Source organism: Pseudophryne corroboree, chromosome 3, assembly GCF_028390025.1.
Source record: "Pseudophryne corroboree isolate aPseCor3 chromosome 3, aPseCor3.hap2, whole genome shotgun sequence".
NCBI lineage: Eukaryota > Metazoa > Chordata > Amphibia > Anura > Myobatrachidae > Pseudophryne > Pseudophryne corroboree.
The window spans coordinates 164,406,149-164,424,431 of record NC_086446.1 but is presented as its reverse complement, the minus strand read 5'-3'; positions in this window follow the sequence as shown (position 1 = coordinate 164,424,431).

The following is an 18,283-nucleotide window of genomic DNA, read 5'->3' as shown; positions in this document are numbered from 1 at the left end:
AATAAGGGGGGAGGAGGGGCTGTGTGATATGTAATGTGCTACCGGGTGTAATATTAGGAGGGGGGGGGGGGGGCAGGGCCGGATTAAGCCCTTGGGGGGCCCAGGGCAGCCAAGACTGCCCCCCCCCCCCCCCACCAGCAACCACCCCCTGCAGGGGCAAAAGCAGGATACGGAAGGGGGAGTTTCCTTTGATGCACGCACATGTGTTTGTGTGTGCGTATATATATATATACATACCTCCCAACTGTCCCGATTTTCGCGGGACAGTCCCGTTTTTTGGGGACTGTCCCGCTGTCCCACCCGCGGACCGCAGTGTCCCGCGGTGGGGGGGGGGGGGCAGTTGGGAGGCTCTGTCTCTCGCTGCCCTGCTTAGCAGAGCAGCGGAGAATAGACGCTGTGCGCATGCGCACAGCGTCTATTCATTGGAGACAGAGGGAGAGGGGGCATGCCAGTGGCTCACAGAGCGCTGGGCATGCCCCTTCAGTGACGAAAACAGGGGGCGTGGCTCGCGATCGCGGGTCCTCCCGCGAAGCCACGCCTCCTTTTCACAGGCCACGCCCCCTTTTCGGGAACGCGCACGGCTTCGCCGCGCATATGTCCCTCTTCACAGGAGACAAAAGTTGGGAGGTATGATAGATATATATATATATACACACCCCCCACAGCTGGCACACGCAGAGACTGAATAAAGAGACTGACACTAGCAACTGTGTCAGTATCTTTATTCAGTCTCTGCGAGTGCCAGCCGTGTGGGGTATCTATATTGTTCTGGAAGGCAAGACACCAGAGCAAGTTGCTACACTATTTATTAGGAGTGCCGGACTAGTAAGATTTACACACACACATATATATATATATATATATATATATTATATACACACACACACACACACACACACACACACACACACACACACACACACACTCACACACGTTACATAGAACTCATACACCCACATACACACACATACACACACACACACAGAAAATATACACACATACATATACACTAATAGAACTGTTCTATTAGTGTATTTGTATGTGTGTATATTTTCTATGTGTGTATGTGTTCTATCTGTGTATACTGTATGTATGTGTATATGTTCTAATAGAACATATACACATACATACAGGATACACAGATAGAACACATACACACATAGAAAATATACACACATACATATACACATACATACAGTGTACACAGATAGAACGCAAACTGTGTGTACACTTACACTGAAGCCTGCCCTGAGTAAAGTAGTGAGGATGCCACAGCCAGGAGATATTGCTGGGAGCCAGGGGTACAGTTCACCATTAGGCTCCGCCCCACGACAAAAATGCCGCGATTTGAGAGACGGTGGGGAGGGGGCGGAACCAACATGACGTAATTCTATAACAATGATCTCATATTAGCCCCGCCCCCTCTGCTCCGATCCCCGAATCGTGGTATACAGCCACAAGGGGGTGGAGCTCCGAATGCAGGCCATAGGACCGGACAGTGGCCATTGATAAAAAAAAAACATTCTGGCCACCCCCCTATCCCCTCTGCACATAGCCAGCCACCGGCAACAGGAGCTGTTGGGGTCAAGGCCCCACGCTGAAGCAGGGAGGAGAAGACTCTCGGCTGCTGGGGAGGGAGGATTCCGCGCTGCCAGCGGGTGTGTGATGTCTCTCTCGCGGCTGTGTGTGTGGCTCCCTCCTCACGGGTCAGCGACTGATACAGGGCAGAGGGGACAGCAGCACCAGAGCGTTGCAGAGCAGCTTCGGCTCGGGGGCCCCTTTTGCCAGGGGGGCCCGGGGTACTGATCCCCTTGGCACCCCCCTTAATCCGGCTCTGGGGGGGGGGGGGTTGTGCTGTGTATAATATAAAGTAATATGGTGCTGCGTACTATCTGTGATAGGGGGGGGGCTGTGTGATATGTAATGTGCTACCGGGTGTAATATATGGGGGGGGGGGGGGGGTTTGTGCTGTGTATAATATAATGTAATATGGTGCTGTGTACTATCTGTGATAGGGGGGGGGGGGGAGCTGTGTGATATGTAATGTGCTACCGGATGTAATATTAGGGGAAGGGGGTGGGGGGGTGGGGGTTGTGCGGTGTATAATATATGTAATATGGTGCTGTGTACTATCTGTGATGGGGGGGCTGTGTGATATGTAATGTGCTACCGGGTGTAATATTAGGGGGGGAGGGGGGGGTTGTGCTGTTTATAATATAATGTAATATGGTGCTGTGTACTATCTGTGATGGGGGGGGCGCTGTGTGATATGTAATGTGCTACCGGGTGTAATATTAGGGGGGGGGGGGGTTGTGCTGTGTATAATATAATGTAATATGGTGCTGTGTACTATCTGTGATAGGGGGGGGGGGGGGGGCTGTGTGAAATGTAATGTGCTACTCGGTGTAATATTGTGGGGACTGTGTAGGCTGTGTATAATTTTATGAAATATGGGTCCGGGTGTACTGGCTGCAATATGGGGGACTGGGGCTATGTATAATGTAATGCAGTGGTTAAAGTGGGGCGGAGCTGCGTTCCGCCTCCGCCCAGCCACAGCATCAGGTCCCTGCTGCATTGTAATGGTGGCAGCGGCCGCCAGCCAATCCCGGCTCGCGGACCGGCTGCAGCACCAATCAAAAATAGGGGCGGCTTTTTAAAATCTGGCATGAGCCAATCACGGCTCGCGGACCGCCAGCCAATGAGAAGCTGCCAAGTGGCAGCTTCTCATTAGCTGGCGGTCCGGGAGCCGTAAAATGGAGTTCTGCCTGCAGTAATCTGCAAAAGGGAGCTCTGTGGCCACGCCACTTCCCCATGAAGCCACGCCCCTACATTTTTGACACACACGCGCCTACGGCACACACTTGCCCAGTTTTTTTATAGGGTGGTACCGATGCCGTTTCTTGCACACAGTGCTAAAAAAAAAAAGAATTTACTCACCGGTAATTTTATTTCTCGTAGTCCGTAGTGGATGCTGGAAACTCCGTAAGGACCATGGGGAATAGCGGGCTCCGAAGGAGGCTGGGCACTCTAGAAAGATTTATGACTACCTGGTGTGCACTGGCTCCTCCCACTATGACCCTCCTCCAAGCCTCAGTTAGGACACTGTGCCCGGACGAGCTGACATAATAAGGAAGGATTTTGAATCCCGGGTAAGACTCATACCAGCCACACCAATCACACCGTACAACTCGTGATACTATATCCAGTTTGACAGTATGAAAACAACTGAGCCTCTCAACAGATGGCTCAACAATAACCCTTTAGTTAGCAATAACTATTTACAAGTATTGCAGACAATCCGCACTTGGGATGGGCGCCCAGCATCCACTACGGACTACGAGAAATAGAATTACCGGTGAGTAAATTCTTATTTTCTCTGACGTCCTAGTGGATGCTGGGAACTCCGTAAGGACCATGGGGATTATACCAAAGCTCCCAAACGGGCGGGAGAGTGCGGATGACTCTGCAGCACCGAATGAGAGAACTCCAGGTCCTCCTCAGCCAGGGTATCAAATTTGTAGAATTTTGCAAACGTGTTTGCCCCTGACCAAGTAGCTGCTCTGCAAAGTTGTAAAGCCGAGACCCCTCGGGCAGCCGCCCAAGATGAGCCCACCTTCCTTGTGGAATGAGCATTTACAGATTTTGGCTGTGGCAGGCCTGCCACAGAATGTGCAAGCTGAATTGTACTACAAATCCAGCGAGCAATAGTCTGCTTAGAAGCAGGAGCACCCAGCTTGTTGGGTGCATACAGGATAAACAGCGAGTCAGATTTTCTGACTCCAGCCGTCCTGGAAACATATATTTTCAGGGCCCTGACAACGTCTAGCAACTTGGAGTCCTCCAAATCCCTAGTAGCCGCAGGCACCACAATAGGCTGGTTCAGGTGAAACGCTGACACCACCTTAGGGAGAAACTGGGGACGAGTCCTCAATTCTGCCCTATCCATATGGAAAATCAGATAAGGGCTTTTACATGATAAAGCCGCCAATTCTGACACTCGCCTGGCTGAAGCCAAGGCCAATAACATGACCACTTTCCACGTGAGATATTTTAGATCCACGGTTTGTAGTGGCTCAAACCAATGTGATTTTAAGAAACTCAACACCACGTTGAGATCCCAAGGTGCCACAGGAGGCACAAACGGGGGCTGAATATGCAGCACTCCTTTCACAAATGTCTGAACTTCAGGTACTGAAGCTAGTTGTTTTTGAAAGAAAATCGACAGAGCCGAGATCTGTACTTTAATGGAGCCTAGTTTTAGGCCCATATTCACTCCTGCTTGCAGGAAATGCAGAAATCGACCTAGTTGAAATTCCTCTGTTGGGGCCTTTTTGGCCTCGCACCATGCAACATATTTCCGCCATATGCGGTGATAATGATTTGCCGTAACATCTTTCCTGGCTTTAATAAGCGTAGGAATGACTTCTTCCGGAATACCCTTTTCCTTCAGGATCCGGCGTTCAACCGCCATGCCGTCAAACGCAGCCACGGTAAGTCTTGGAACAGACAGGGCCCCTGCTGTAGCAGGTCCTGTCTGAGCGGCAGAGGCCACGGGTCCTCTGAGATCATCTCTTGAAGTTCCGGGTACCACGCTCGTCTTGGCCAATCCGGAACCACGAGAATTGTGTTTACTCCTCGCTTTCTTATTATTCTCAATACCTTTGGTATGAGAGGCAGAGGAGGGAACACATAAACCGACTGGTACACCCACGGTGTCACTAGAGCGTCCACAGCTATCGCCTGAGGGTCCCTTGACCTGGCGCAATATCTTTTTAACTTTTTGTTGAGGCGGGACGCCATCATGTCCACCTGTGGTTTTTCCCAACGGTTTACCAGCATCTGGAAGACTTCTGGATGAAGTCCCCACTCTCCCGGGTGGAGGTCGTGTCTGCTGAGGAAGTCTGCTTCCCAGTTGTCCACTCCCGGAATGAACACTGCTGACAGTGCTAGTACATGATTCTCCGCCCATCTGAGAATTCTTTTGGCTTCTGCCATTGCCATCCTGCTTCTTGTGCCTCCCTGTCGATTTACATGGGTGACTGCCGTGATGTTGTCTGACTGGATCAGCACCGGCTGGTGTAGGAGCAGGGATTTTGCTTGACTTAGGGCATTGTAAATGGCCCTTAGTTCCAGAATATTTATGTGAAGGGAAGTCTCCTGACTCGACCATAGTCCTTGGAAGTTTCTTCCCCGTGTGACTGCCCCCCAGCCTCGAAGGCTGGCATCCATGGTCACCAGGACCCAGTCCTGTATGCCGAACCTGCGGCCCTCTAGAAGATGGGCACTCTGCAGCCACCACAGTAGAGACACCCTGGTTCTTGGAGACAGGGTTATTAAGCGATGCATCTGAAGATGCGATCCGGACCATTTGTCCAATAGGTCCCACTGAAAGATTCTGGCATGGAACCTGCCGAAGGGAATTGCTTCGTAAGAAGCTACCATCTTTCCCAGGACCCGCGTGCAGTGATGCACCGATACCTGTTTCGGTTTCAGGAGGTCTCTGACTAGAGATGACAACTCCCTGGCTTTCTCCTCCGGGAGAAACACTTTTTTCTGGACTGTATCCAGAATCATACTCAGGAACAGTAGCCGTGTCGTCGGAACCAGCTGTGACTTTGGGATATTCAGAATCCAGCCGTGCTGGTGCAGCACTTCCTGAGATAGTGCTACTCCCACCAACAACTGTTCCTTGGATCTCGCCTTTATTAGGAGATCGTCCAAGTACGGGATAATTAAAACTCCCTTTTTTCGAAGGAGTATCATCATTTCCGCCATAACCTTGGTAAATACCCTCGGTGCCGTGGACAGTCCAAACGGCAGCGTCTGGAATTGGTAATGGCAATCCTGTACCACAAATCTGAGGTACTCCTGGTGAGGATGGTAAATGGGGACATGCAAGTAAGCATCCTTGATGTCCAGGGATACCATGTAATCTCCCTCGTCCAGGCTTGCAATAACCGCCCTGAGCGATTCCATCTTGAACTTGAATTTTTTTATGTATGTGTTCAAGGATTTCAAATTTAAAATGGGTCTCACCGAACCGTCCGTTTCGGCACCACAAATAGTGTGGAATAGTAACCCCGGCCTTGTTGAAGTAGGGGTACCTTGATTATCACCTGCTGGGAATACAGCTTGTGAATTGCCGCTAGCACCGCCTCCCTGTCTGAGGGAGCAATCGGCAAGGCAGATTTTAGGAACCGGTGGGGTGGAGACGCCTCGAATTCCAGTTTGTACCCCTGAGATACTATTTGAAGGATCCAGGGATCCACCTGTGAGCGAGCCCACTGACCGCTGAAATTCTTGAGGCGGCCCCCCACCGTACCTGGCTCCACCTGTGGAGCCCCACCGTCATGTGGCGGACTTGGAAGAAGAAGCGGGGGAGGACTTTTGCTCCTGGGAACCTGCTGTTTGTTGCAGCCTTTTTCCCCTACCTCTGCCTCTGGACAGAAAAGACCCGCCTTTTCCACGCTTGTTTTTCTGGGTCCGAAAGGACTGAACCTGATAAAACGGCGCCTTCTTAGGCTGTGAGGGGACATGGGGTAAAAATGCTGACTTCCCAGACGTTGCTGTGGAAACTAGGTCCGAGAGACCATCCCCAAATAATTCCTCACCCTTATAAGGCAAAACTTCCATGTGCCTTTTAGAATCTGCATCTCCTGTCCACTGGCGAGTCCATAAGCCTCTCCTAGCAGAAATGGACAATGCACTTACTTTAGATACCAGCCGGCAGATTTCCCTCTGTGCATCTCTCATATATAAGACTGAGTCTTTGATATGGTCTATGGTTAGCAGGATCGTGTCTCTGTCTAGTGTGTCAATATTTTCTGACAGTTTATCTGACCACGCGGCGGCAGCACTGCACATCCATGCTGACGCAATAGCTGGTCTAAGTATAATGCCTGAGTGTGTGTATACAGACTTCAGGATCGCCTCCTGCTTTCTATCAGCAGGTTCCTTGAGGGCGGCCGTATCCGGAGACGGTAGTGCCACCTTTTTAGACAAACGTGTGAGCGCTTTATCCACCCTAGGAGGTGTTTCCCAACGTGACCTATCCTCTGGTGGGAAAGGGAACGCCATTAGTACCTTCTTAGGAATTACCAATTTTTTATCAGGGAAAGCCCACGCTTCTTCACACACTTCATTTAATTCATCTGATGGGGGAAAAACTACGGGTAGTTTTTTCTCCCCAAACATAATACCCTTTTTAGTGGTACCTGTATTTATATCAGAAATGTGTAACACCTCTTTCATTGCCTCAATCATGCAGTGAATGGCCTTAGTGGGCATCAGGTTAGACTCATCGTCGTCGACACTGGTGTCAGTATCAGTGTCGACATCTGGGGCTGCGGTCTGAGGTAGCGGGCGTTTCAGAGCCCCTGATGACCTTTGAGACGCCTGGACAGGCACGAGCTGAGAAGTCGGCTGTCCCACATTTGGCATGTCGTCAAATTTCTTATGTAATGAGTCTATACGTGCACTCATTTCTTTCCATAAGCTCATCCACTCAGGTGTCTGCCCCGCAGGGGGTGACATCCCTTCTAAAGGCATCTGCTCAGTCTCCACATCATTATCCTCATCAAACATGTCGACACAGCCGTACCGACACACCGCACACACACAGGGAATGCTCCAACAGAGGACAGGACCCACAAAAGCCCTTTGGGGGGACAGAGTGAGAGTATGCCAGCACACACCAGAGCGCTATATAATGCAGGGACTAACTGAGTTATGTCCCCTATAGCTGCTTTTTGTCACAACTGAGGGCCTGAGCTGACGGGAGGCAGCCTCAGTTGTAGGGGCTGAGATGTACCGGAACCTGGGAGGTTGTATCAGACCCCTGGACATGTAGGTAACATGAATAATAACTGCCCGAAGGCGTGACCACGACAACTTGGATAAAAGTCAATGATGTTTATTATGACAACTCCGCAACACAGCAGCAGTAAAAGAAAACGTAAAAGTCAGCAAAGAATAAATACAGTTCCTGGGTACTACAGGATGGCAGGAGCCACAGGGCACTGGTAGTGTGAGATAGTTCTTATGATCTTCTAGATGGAAAGTCCTTACCAGGCCCGACTGTAGCAATGGAGATAACCCAGGATTGTGCCAGCTGGTGTTCCAGGAAAAGCTGGGTTGCTGAAGATAAAACAGCTGCTGTGGATACTGGCTGGAACCAGACTGTTGTTAGCACGGAGTGGATACTGGCTGGAACCAGTTAAATAATAAATGAACTTGGGAGCGATGAAATATGAACTGAAATGTAGAACTTGAGAGCGGAGAAATAATAATACCGGTGGAGAGTGGTAAAGTGTAGAAAGGACACCGGCCCTTTAAGGAAAGCTGTACTCTGCTGGAAGCTGAGCTGGAAGCAGGTAATGTTGTAGCTGGAAACAGATGAATCCACAATGGATTGGAGAGTCAGGCTACACCGCAGGTGGAATGCTGGTGCGGGTCTCTATGGTGGAAGTCTTGAGACAGGAGCTGGAACCTGGAAGACAATCACAGGAGAGAGACAAACAGGAACTAGGTTTGACAACCAAAGCACTGACGCCTTCCTTGCTCAGGCACAGTGTATTTATACCTGCAGCAAGGAAGGGATTGGCTAGGCAATTATGCAGATTAACAATACTGACAACAGATTGGAGGAAATGATCAGCTGACAGAATCCAAGATGGCTGCGCCCATGCAGACACTTGGAGGGAAGTTTGGTTTGTAATCCATGTGGTAATGAAAACAGTAATGGCGGCGCCGGCCACTGGAGACAGGAGACGCCAGGCTGACAAGTGCACATCCAACCACGCGGACACAGCGGAGGCCGCGGCTGACGTAATCGCCACTCTGACACTCTGCATGCAGAAGCTCAGGGACGGCGGCGGAGGCCGCGGGAGACGCCATGCCAGATGTAATAAGGCGTTACTGTGACAGCGTCTCAGAGAGACAGGAGAGGATGCAGGAATGTGAACATTAGGATAACAGATGGGATCCGGTCCTGGAGCGCTGAGCCAGCCTTAGGAGGCATCTGATGGGTAAGAAATGGCGTCCAGATACCCGGATCGTGACAGCACCCCCCCCTTTAGGAGTGGCCCCAGGACACTTCTTTGGCTTTTGAGGAAACTTGGAATGGAATCTCCGGACCAAGGCAGGAGCATGGACATCAGAAGCATTGGTCCATGAACGTTCCTCAGGGCCGTAACCCTTCCAGTCAATAAGATACTGTAGTTGACCGTAACGGTGACGTGAGTCCAGGATCTTGGCCACTTCATACTCAACGCCTCGTTGAGTTTGGACTTTCGGAGTTGGAGGAAGTGAGGAATGAAACCGATTCAAGATCAGCGGTTTCAACAGGGAAACATGGAATGTCCTGGGTATTTTTAAGAAGGGAGGCAACTGGAGTCTGTAAGCAACAGGATTGATGACTTGTTCAATCTTGAAAGGACCGATATAGCGAGGTGCAAACTTCATACTGGGAACTCTTAACCTCAAATTCTTCGTGGATAACCATACCCGATCACCCACCTTGAGAGCAGGAACTGCTCGACGCTTCTTATCCGCAAACTTCTTGTACCTGAACGATGCCTTGAGCAGAGCTGATCGTACGCTCTTCCAGATATTGGCAAACTGATGCAAGGTGATATCCACTGCGGGAACAGAAGTTGCTGGAAGCGGTTGGAACTCAGGGACTTTAGGGTGGAATCCAAAGTTAGTGAAGAATGGTGTTGAAGCAGATGAAGAATGATACTGGTTGTTATGACAGAACTCGGCCCAGGGAAGTAATTGAACCCAGTCATCTTGAGAGGAGGACACATAGATGCGGAGGAAGGCCTCCAAGTCCTGATTCACCCTCTCGGTTTGACCATTGGTCTGAGGATGGTAAGCCGTGGAAAACTTTAGCTTGACTTGGAGGACTTGACATAAACTTCGCCAGAATTTGGCTGTGAATTGAACTCCTCGATCTGAGATAATTTCTTCAGGAAGACCGTGGAGTCGGAAGATCTCTTGTATGAATACTTGAGCCAACTTGGAAGCTGACGGAAGACCGGTGAGAGGAATGAAGTGTGCCATCTTGGTGAACCGGTCAACTACCACCCAGATGGTATTGAACTTGTTGCACATGGGTAAGTCTGTAATGAAATCCATCGACAAGTGGGTCCATGGTTGACGGGGAACGGATAGTGGAACCAGTTGCCCCGCAGGCGACTGGCGGGATACTTTATGTTGGGCACACTTTGGGCAAGATGCAATAAACTCCAAGACGTCCTTTTTCAGAGTTGGCCACCAATAGGACCTAGAGATAAACTCCAGGGTTTTTTGGATACCTGTATGTCCGGCAAAACGGGAAGCATGGGCCCAATGCATGAGCTTCTTCCTTAGCATCGGCTTCACAAAACTTTTCCCTGATGGGGGCGTAGAGTCCATCCCTACCGTGGAGAATGCCAACGGATTTATAATAGGATGCTTGTCTGAAGACTCTGACTCATTTTCTTGCTCCCATGAGCGGGAAAGGGCATCGGCCTTGCGATTCTGAGAGCCCGGACAGAACTGGAGTTTAAAGTCGAACCTGGAAAAGAAAAGTGCCCATCTGGCCTGACGAGGGTTGAGACATTGTGCGCCCTTCAGGTATAAAAGGTTCTTGTGGTCTGTAAGTATGGTGATTGAATGAGAAGCTCCCTCCAACAGATACCTCCACTCTTCTAGAGCGAGCTTGATGGCTAGCAACTCCTGGTCGCCAATGGCATAGTTGCGCTCAGCTGGGGAGAACTTCCGGGAGAAGAAACTGCAAGGGTGTAAATGGCCATCTTTAGCCCTCTGAGATAACACCGCTCCTACTCCAACGGAGGAGGCATCCACCTCTAAGATGAAAGGAGAGTCGATGTCAGGCTGTTTCAGAACAGGCGCAGAGATGAACCTTTGTTTTAAAAGATGAAATGCTTGCATGGCTTCTTCAGACCACTTGGACGGGTTAGCACCCTTCTTAGTGAAAGCAGTAATAGGCGCCACAATGGTGGAAAAGTCTCGTATAAACTTTCGGTAATAGTTGGCGAACCCTAAGAACCTCTGGACCCCTTTGAGGGTTAAGGGTACCGGCCAATTTTGGATTGCTTGTAGTTTCTCAGGATCCATCTCTAGTCCGGAACCGGACACAATGTACCCTAGAAACGGAATGGACTTGACTTCAAAGACGCATTTTTCTAATTTGCAATAGAGATGATTGACACGGAGACGGGACAGAACCTCTTTAACCCAAAAACGATGTTCCTCTAAATCGTTGGCAAAAATGAGGATATCGTCTAGATAGACCACGACATGACGGTATAGAATGTCTCTGAAGATCTCATTGACAAAATGCTGGAAGACAGCTGGAGCATTGCTCAATCCGAAGGGCATGACGAGGTACTCATAATGTCCGTCACGGGTGTTAACGGCGGTCTTCCACTCGTCACCCTCACGGATCCGGATGAGATTGTATGCACCTCGCAAGTCCAGCTTTGTAAAGATGGTAGCTCCGCTAACTCTGTCAAAGAGCTCAGTAATCAGGGGTAAAGGATAACGGTTCTTGATGGTAATGTCGTTCAAACCTCTGTAGTCGATGCACGGCCGCAGACCACCATCTTTCTTTTTTACAAAAAAGAAGCCTGCGCCGGCTGGAGAAGAAGAAGGTCGAATGAACCCCTTTGCTAGGTTCTCTTTAATATATTCCTCCATAGAATGCGTCTCAGGCAGAGACAACGGATAAGTTCGGCCTCGAGGTGGAACCTTCCCTGGAACGAGATCAATCGGACAGTCCCATTCTCTATGAGGAGGAAGGATATCAGCAGAAGCTTTACTGAACACATCAGTGAAATCTTGATATGGAGGAGGTGGAACATCAGACGACCTGGGGGAGGAAGAACAGACAGGCAATACTTTAAACAAACATGTCTCAGCACAGGAGGAACCCCATGCCAGGATTTGCGTAGTCGTCCAATCAATTGTAGGATTGTGAAGACGGAGCCATGGAAGGCCCAGGACCACAGGATGTGTGGCTCTTGGAATCACTAAAAAAGAAATAAGTTCGGAATGAAGAACTCCCACTCTCAGACGAACTGGTAGAGTCCTTAAAGAAATGACTGCATCAAAAATTTTGCTGCCATCCACGGCAGTTAAAGAAATGGACGAAGGAAGTCTCTCGGTGGGTAGGGACCACCGTTTAACATAGGCTTCGGTAATAAAGTTCCCAGCTGCTCCGGAATCAAGGAGGGCAATGACGTTCCGATAACGTTGAGCAACTTGAAGCGAGACTGGGAGATTACAATCTTGAGGAGATGGAGAGGAGATCATTACTCCTAGCCGGCCCTCTCCTTGGCGAGCTAGGATTTGGAGTTTCCCGGACGTTTGGGACAGGCATTAATGGTGTGAGACGGAGCTGCACAATAGAGACAGAGAAACTCGGAGAGACGTCTTCGTCGCTCAGCAGGAGTTAAACGGGAACGGCCAAGTTGCATGGGCTCATCTTTAGATGGTGACAGTTGACGAGGAGGAGGAGCAGAAGATTTTGGAGCAGATGATCTTCCACGCTCAGTTGCTCTCTCTCTGAAACGTAAATCAACTTTCGTGCAGAGTGAGATTAGCTCATCTAACTTAGAAGGTAAGTCTCTGGTAGCTAACTCATCTTTAATACGCTCAGATAAGCCATGCCAGAATGCAGCATACAGGGCCTCGTCGTTCCATGCCAGTTCGGATGCCAGGATCTGGAACTGTATCAGATATTGTCCTACAGTACGTGACCCCTGGCGTAAACGGAGAATCTCGGATGAAGCTGAGGTTACCCGGCCTGGCTCGTCGAAGATGCGCCTGAATGTTGACACGAAGGCAGTGTAGGAAGATAGCAGGGTGTCGGACCTCTCCCATAACGGTGATGCCCAATCAAGGGCTGAGCCACTGAGAAGAGAAATAATGTAGGCAATTTTTGTACGGTCACTGGGAAAATTGCCAGGTTGTAGCTCAAACTGAATCTCACACTGGTTGAGAAATCCCCTGCAGAATCTTGGAGATCCGTCAAATTTTGCTGGCGTTGGAAGATGAAGACGTGGAGCAGAAATGGGTAAGGTGGGTGGGGTTATAGCTGGAGTCACTGTGGTTGACGCACCAGACGCGCCTGATCCACGGAGAGTTGTCTGAATCCCATCCAGCCGAGTAGAGAGATCCTGGAGACAGCGGATGATGTGGCCCTGTGCAGCCTCCTGATGTTCTAGTCGGGCTGCCAGTTCTTGCATCGGCCTGGCCGCTTGATCCTGGTCTCCGGCTGGATTCATATGGTCAGTGCTTACTGTCACAACTGAGGGCCTGAGCTGACGGGAGGCAGCCTCAGTTGTAGGGGCTGAGATGTACCGGAACCTGGGAGGTTGTATCAGACCCCTGGACATGTAGGTAACATGAATAATAACTGCCCGAAGGCGTGACCACGACAACTTGGATAAAAGTCAATGATGTTTATTATGACAACTCCGCAACACAGCAGCAGTAAAAGAAAACGTAAAAGTCAGCAAAGAATAAATACAGTTCCTGGGTACTACAGGATGGCAGGAGCCACAGGGCACTGGTAGTGTGAGATAGTTCTTATGATCTTCTAGATGGAAAGTCCTTACCAGGCCCGACTGTAGCAATGGAGATAACCCAGGATTGTGCCAGCTGGTGTTCCAGGAAAAGCTGGGTTGCTGAAGATAAAACAGCTGCTGTGGATACTGGCTGGAACCAGACTGTTGTTAGCACGGAGTGGATACTGGCTGGAACCAGTTAAATAATAAATGAACTTGGGAGCGATGAAATATGAACTGAAATGTAGAACTTGAGAGCGGAGAAATAATAATACAGGTGGAGAGTGGTAAAGTGTAGAAAGGACACCGGCCCTTTAAGGGAAGCTGTACTCTGCTGGAAGCTGAGCTGGAAGCAGGTAATGTTGTAGCTGGAAACAGATGAATCCACAATGGATTGGAGAGTCAGGCTACACCGCAGGTGGAATGCTGGTGCGGGTCTCTATGGTGGAAGTCTTGAGACAGGAGCTGGAACCTGGAAGACAATCACAGGAGAGAGACAAACAGGAACTAGGTTTGACAACCAAAGCACTGACGCCTTCCTTGCTCAGGCACAGTGTATTTATACCTGCAGCAAGGAAGGGATTGGCTAGGCAATTATGCAGATTAACAATACTGACAACAGATTGGAGGAAATGATCAGCTGACAGAATCCAAGATGGCTGCGCCCATGCAGACACTTGGAGGGAAGTTTGGTTTGTAATCCATGTGGTAATGAAAACAGTAATGGCGGCGCCGGCCACTGGAGACAGGAGACGCCAGGCTGACAAGTGCACATCCAACCACGCGGACACAGCGGAGGCCGCGGCTGACGTAATCGCCACTCTGACACTCTGCATGCAGAAGCTCAGGGACGGCGGCGGAGGCCGCGGGAGACGCCATGCCAGATGTAATAAGGCGTTACTGTGACAGCGTCTCAGAGAGACAGGAGAGGATGCAGGAATGTGAATATTAGGATAACAGATGGGATCCGGTCCTGGAGCGCTGAGCCAGCCTTAGGAGGCATCTGATGGGTAAGAAATGGCGTCCAGATACCCGGATCGTGACACTTTTTCTATATAAATGTATACTGCGCCTAAATTTAATGCCCCCCCTCTCTTTTTTACCCTTTTCTGTAGTGTAGACTGCAGGGGAGCCCGCTTTTTCCTATATTCTGGCAGGGGTATTTTCCACATATATAGCCTCTGGGGCTATATATTGTGGTATTTTTGCCAGCCAAGGTGTTATTATTGCTTCTCAGGGCGCCCCCCCCCAGCGCCCTGCACCCTCAGTGACCGGAGTGTGAAGTGTGTGTGAGGAGCAATGGCGCACAGCTGCAGTGCTGTGCGCTACCTTGGTGAAGACTGATGTCTTCTGCCGCCGATTTTCCGGACCTCTTCTTGCTTCTGGCTCTGTAAGGGGGACGGCGGCGCGGCTCCGGGACCGAACACCAAGGCTGGGCCTGCGGTCGATCCCTCTGGAGCTAATGGTGTCCAGTAGCCTAAGAAGCCCAAGCTGGCTGCAAGCAGGCAGGTTCGCTTCTTCTCCCCTTAGTCCCTCGCTGCAGTGAGCCTGTTGCCAGCAGGTCTCACTGAAAATAAAAAAACTAATTTCTATACTTTCTTTCTAAAGGCTTAGGAGAGCCCCTAGTGTGCATCCAACCTCGGCCGGGCACAAAATCTAACTGAGGCTTGGAGGAGGGTCATAGTGGGAGGAGCCAGTGCACACCAGGTAGTCATAAATCTTTCTAGAGTGCCCAGCCTCCTTCGGAGCCCGCTATTCCCCATGGTCCTTACGGAGTTCCCAGCATCCACTAGGACGTCAGAGAAAATATCTATTTAAGGCACTGACTGGGGCTATGTATAATGTAATGTTATGTGGTACCGGGTGTACTGGCTGTAATATGGGGGAGTGAGGCTGTGTATAATGTAATGTAATGGGTACAATATGGGGAGGGGGGCTGTGTATAATATAATGTATTATATGCTGTGTGTACTGGGTGTAATATACTGTCCGTTTCTTCTCAGAAATGTACACGGTATCATAATTTAGTGCACCTGTATTATTACTCTAGTGTACCTATAGTATTACCCTATTTTTATTTTTTGCTGCTTTTAGTACTAATTTTCACCTGTCATTGCAGGACACACCCCTGAGCAGTGGCGTAACTACTGCCCCCGCAGCCCTCGCGGTGGCTTGGAGGCGCAGGGCTGCGGGGGGCGCCGCCACTGATTTAGAGCAGATAGACATGCGGACAAGCCGTCCGCATGTCAGTCTGCTGTCTCCATCCTTTCCTAGCCGCTGCTGTGAAGGAGGGACACGGAGGGCACAGCGCGTGCCTCTCCTGTGTCCCTACTGCGTCTCCGGCGGGTCGATTAAATGAAGTGCCCGTTCGTGAGCTCTGATTGGCTCACGAACCGGCACTTCATTCAGCAGACACGCCGGAGACACAGGGGAGACACAGAAGAGGCGCGCGCTGCGCTCTCCGTGTCCCTCCTTCACAAATCAGCGGGGGGGGGGGGGAGCTGTACCTGGCACTGGGGAGGGGGAACTTATTTGGCACTTGGGGGGCATATGTGGCACTGAGGGGGCATATGTGACACTGAGGGGTATATGTGTACCTGGCACTTGGCGGGGGGGGGGGGGGGCATATTTGGCATTGGGGGCATGTGTGTACCTGGCACTTGGGGCGTATGTGGCACTGGGAACACAGCCCTAGCAACAAGCATTACCCCCTAGCAACGAGCATGACACCCAGTGCATGAAACCCCTGGCAACGAGCATGGAACCAAGAGCATGAATCCCCTGGCAACGAGCATGACCCCCAGTGCATGAAACCCCTGGCAACGAGTGTGACACCCTGAGCATGAAAACCCATGGCACCGTGCATGGAACCAAGAGCATGAAACCCCTGGCAACGACCAGGTAATTTAAAAGTAATTAGAAGCCTTACTGTAGGACTTAATGTGTAATGGGCATTGCGGTGTGTGTCATAATGTGTCATAGGCATTACGGTGTGTGTCATACTATATCACGGGCATTGTGGTATGTGGTATAATGTCTCAGGGGCATTGCAGTGTGGCATAATGTATAACGGGCATTGCAGTGTGTGGCATAGGGTATAACGGGCATTGCGGTATGTGTCACAGGCATTACGGTGTGTGGTATTCTATATCACGGGCATTGTGGTATGTGGTATAATGTCTCAGTGGCATTGCAGTGTGGCATAATGTATAATGGGCATTGCGGTGTGTGGCATAGGGTATAACGGGCATTGCGGTATATGTCACAGGCATTACGGTGTGTGGTATACTATATCACGGGCATTGTGGTATGTGGTATAATGTCTCAGGGTCATTGCAGTGTGTGGCATAATGTATCACGGACATTGCGGTGTGTGTCATAATGTGTCAGGCATTACGGTGTGTGGTATACTATATCACGGGCATTGTGGTATGTGGTATAATGTCTCAGGGTCATTGCGGTGTGTGTCATAATGTGTCACAGGCATTGTATGTGCTATAATGTATCAGGTGCATTGCAGTGTGTAGCATAATGTATAACGGGCATTGCGATTCCTGTCATAATGTGTCACAGGCATTACGGTGTGTGGCATAATGTGTCACAGGCATTACAGTGTGTGGCATAATGTGTCGGGGGCATTATGGTGTGTGCATATTGTGTCATGTGCATTATTGTGTGTGGCATAATGTCTAAGGGCCATTGCAGTATGTGGCATAATGTATACTGGGCATTACTATAAGGAGGAAAAATGACAAATAATGTAAGGGGCATGAATCAGGATTATTTTTCTTTCCTGTAGTGGCTAACGTCTGGGCGTGCAGGTTGCAAAACTGGGGTATAAGGTATTTTCCTGCAATGCCACGCCCCTTTATGTGAAACCACGCCCATTTCAACAAAGCCACGCCCCCTTTTGGCTTGGGGGAGGAAAATTTCTAGTTACGCCACTGCCCCTGAGTGTCAATAAATACGCTAATAGGTAGTCCTCAACACGCACTTTGGGCGAAGCATGCCACTACCCCCCCCCCCCCCCCCCCCTTCAAGGGCTCTGCGTGGCGTATTCTGCTGCCTGGAATCTCCCTGAAACTAGTTTTCAAAAGTAGGCAAGTATGCCTATAGTGACCCTGTAGACTTATCTGTTCTTCATTCAGCTGGAGACTATACAAATCCTTGATTTCATTTGAAGTCGTATCATTTCATATATTATAGTTGTACTGCCTGATGTACTACTTCTGTTTGTTCCCTTTGTCTATCCCTGTTTGTCTTTGTCTGGCCCTCTTTCCCCCCCCCTAATTTGGCTATTTGATTAATTAATTGTTGAGTCTCACATTTGGTAAAATACCTGTGTATTCTTAATTGTGCCATTGTGAAATGGAATGTGGCACTGTTGATTATATGTTATTCTTTATTGCCGCTTAAACCAATAAAAAAGTATCACTTCACAAAAATAATCTTTTTATTGTTAACTTTCTGCTTGGTTCGAAGCGCTCTCCCTCCTGCTGATGAATATGTTGGCATTAAATCAAAAGGTTTTTTTACAGCTGCATGTTTTGCTTGGCCTGTAAAGAGATACAAATTAAAAATGAAACTAAAACTAGTGAGGTTAAAATTAATGACAAAAAATAAAAAATCAGGGATTTCATTACACGTGCAACCAAAAATGTAATCTACGCAAAAGAATGTGGGGGTAATTCTGAGTTGATCGCAGCAGG